The sequence below is a fragment of the Pinus tabuliformis genome, chromosome J (assembly GCF_031772625.1).
Source record: "Pinus tabuliformis cultivar Carrire ecotype Pingquan chromosome J, CPIR1, whole genome shotgun sequence".
In the NCBI taxonomy this organism is placed as follows: Eukaryota; Viridiplantae; Streptophyta; class Pinopsida; order Pinales; family Pinaceae; genus Pinus; species Pinus tabuliformis.
In genome coordinates this window covers 931,792,339-931,795,950 of record NC_142295.1, presented here as the reverse complement: position 1 = coordinate 931,795,950, position 3,612 = coordinate 931,792,339, and positions in this window count along the sequence as shown.

Here is a 3,612-nt window from a genome sequence, read left to right as displayed (position 1 = left end):
GAGGATGAGACCATAAGCCTCTACGCTCGCTCAAGAAGATAATGACCATATCTGCCTGAATCCTGAGATCTAAAAGAAAAACCTATATGGCCATGGAATTTATGTCCCAAACAGAGTTTCAAAGCATTTCATTAATGGCTAGATAACGGGAATGAATGGAATTAAATGTTGACGCATTAAATGAGTTTACATGGTGCTTGAGCCTTACACATTCTTTGTGCCATTTGTCATATTGATCCTCTCCACATTTCACCATGAAATGACCAGTCTACACCCATCCTTCATGCTCAATTACTTTCCCTACACGTATCCAAATTCAAGGGCCTCGGGGACAAAAATGCCACCTTTGACTATTTCTTCATTAAAATTTGAATTAACTACTTCTTGAAGATGGAGGCCATGTTGCCCATCAAAATCGAATGCCATTATTTGAAGAGACCTCATGGTATTGGGGCTAATATGCTATGATCTTGATTTATCTCTATAGGTCCTTCCCTTAATCTTACTTCTTGATTAGCAAGTTTGTCTACCTCTAAATTCAAGTTTCTATATATATGAAGAAAAACTATATCCTCAAAGTTCTTCATTTGTAGATCAATTATTATCATAATTGTAGTCTTAGAGTTTCATTTCGCTAATTTTAATTCCTTAACTTGCTTTATGACTATCATTAAGTCTCATAGCGTTGGAAATTCAAAGTATTTGTAGATTATAATTAAATTTCCTTACTTGATAATTAATTGTGGCTATTAGTTGGCCTTTTATTCCTTTTATTTCCTTTTCATCAAGCAATTACAAAAACAATGAAGATCACAAAGAGACAAAGTACACAAGATATAGGCTCCAAGACAGGGAAAAACTCCTCCAAGGGTAAAACCCAAAAAAATAAAAATCTCTTGTTATAGAATCAAATCAAATTGAGACTTCCAAGACCCAAATACCAAAGCCAAATTTCCTCCCAAACACCAAATCAACCCTCCAACAAGATCTCCTTAAAGCAAAACAAAATATTCTAAGGTCAACAAAAGTCAACCTCTCTTCAATCAGGTCTCAGCCTTCACCTCGGGTTTGCAACTTTGGCCTACAATTCTCAGTCTTGCAATTAGCCCAAAGACCCTATATTTTCACACGTGTGGATTGAAATAGGTCAAATTTTTGGCCTCCTTCTTTCACTTAGTATTTCTCCTTGCCTTATTGTCCTTTGTTCCCTTTGTTCTTCTCTTTTTATTGCAGATTGAACTTGTTGATGTGAGTGTGCCAAATGAGTCAAAGTCCCTTCTATTTATAGTCTTTTTGAGGAGCTGAATAGACCTCTTCTAGGCCAATTTCACCATGGTAGGGCTAACTTGGTCTTGGAGGAGAAATTAGCTTTCTAGACTAAAAAATAATAGTTTTCTTTTGTTACAACAAGCCCAAATGGGACTATAATACACGAAAAAAATCTTCTTTGACTCAACAATCCCTAGAAGCATGAAGAACATGTTTTGAACTAGAATTTCAGCATGAAACCCATGCTTGAATAAAAATCATGATTACAAAAGTCATTTTGAAGACCAAATCTAGTTACATTCTCCAACATTGCCTCTTAACTAGAGAGGTATTCACAATCCCATTATGTGGTACAAGGATTCTCAAATTGAAGTATTCTCATAAGAAAAGTCAGATTGATAAACCATATTTTAAGCATCAATATCACAATCAACATCGCCAACAAGGCCTCAACTAACATGCTTTACTTATATGAGAACATAATGTTGGGAGGATTTATGAGAGACACCACACTACCTCTAAAGGAACATACCCCATCCGGATGTTCACTAGGTATGCCCTTTTAGGACTATTCTTATCTTGGATTCCTAATCCTTAGAGAATACCAGTCCTCTTCGATTAATCTTATTTTGGATGCCCTACCTCATCCTTAATGAGTATAAGTCTATGAGATTACTTCTATCTTGGATTTTCCAATATTTGAGAAGTAGAGATCTCATATGCTTATCAAATCCTCCAGACTGCATTCTTTCTTAATGGCCTTCACTTAAATGTACAACTGTTAGTCCCGACATAGTGCATGACACATGAATAAGAGAATATAATGTCCATCATCTCTCAATAAAGGAAGATATATCCACCAAATCAAGATTTCTTCTTAAGTACTCAAGCTTCTTGTTTGGAAGTGCCTTTGTTAGAATATCAACCACCTGTTCATTTGTAGGAATGTAATATAGCTTCACAAACCTATCTCATACCAAGCTTCTAATATACTGGTACTTATTATTAATATGCTTCATCCTAGCATGATTGGGTCCTCTGTCAACCTTATGCAACTTTTGTTGTCACAATGTATACTTGTAGGGATCAAAGGTCCTTCAAATAAATTCAATAGCAACTTTCTAGGCCAAACAACCTCTATGAAGACTTCACTTGCAGCAACATACTCAGCTTCAACACTACTCAAAGCAACAATATCTTACTTCTTGCTCATCCATGAGATCATGGAAGATCCCAAACTGAAGCATCCACTAGTAGTGCTTCTTCCATTTGTCTCGCTACCACCCCAATCAGAATATGTATATCCCAAAACTTGGATCTCATTACCAACATATCTAAGGCAATGATGTATGGTCTCATGAAGATATATTAGAATGTGTTTTGCTATTATCCAATGGTCATGCTTTAGCTCTATCTAAAATCGACTGAGGACATTTACTGCAAAACAAATGTCAGGTCTAATATTCACAAGATACATTAAGGAACCAATCAAATATTTATAACATGTAGGATCCACCATATTAGATTTTGAACTCCTTAACTTCTTTACATTAGTTTTCATTAGCTTACTGTCCATCATGCCAAATTTTTGTAATATCTTGATAACATATTTTCCTTGACCAAGATTTATTTCACTAGGTTTCTGCCAAACCTCTAGTCCCAAATAATAGTGCATAAGTCAAAGATCCTTCATGTCATTATGCTTCCAACTTCTTCTTGCATTCATGAATTCGATGTTCCACACCTGTAACAAGTAGGTCATCCACATATAAAAGTATGATCACATATTCATCCTTGACCACTTTGATGTAGAGGTTACGATTTGCAGAAACTTTGATAAAACCAAGTCTCAATAGGTAAGCACCCATCCTGACATACCATGCTCAAAGTGATTTCTTCAAGCCATATAGAGCCTTCTTCAATCTGTAGACGTGTGTCTCCCTCTTATGGACTTCAAATCCTTGAGTTTGTTCAACGTAAACCTCTTCATCAATGGTCCCATTCAAAAAAGTTGTTTAAACATTCATTTGATGAATGTTCCATCCCATAGTGGTAGCCAAAGAGACAAGCAATCTAATGGGTGTATATCTAGCTATGGGGGCAAATATACCTTTCTTTTGTGAAAAACCTCTAGCCACAAATCTAGCTTTATACCTGTCAATGCTCCCATCCACAACATGTTTTATCTTGTATATCCATTTGGAAGTGACAACATATTTATCTCTTGGTCTAGGAACAATTACACAAACATCATTCTTCATAATCGATTGGTATTCTTCTTGCCTTACATTCCTCCACTCTTGATGTTTAGTTGCATCTTCATAGGAGGAGGGTTCAACCTCA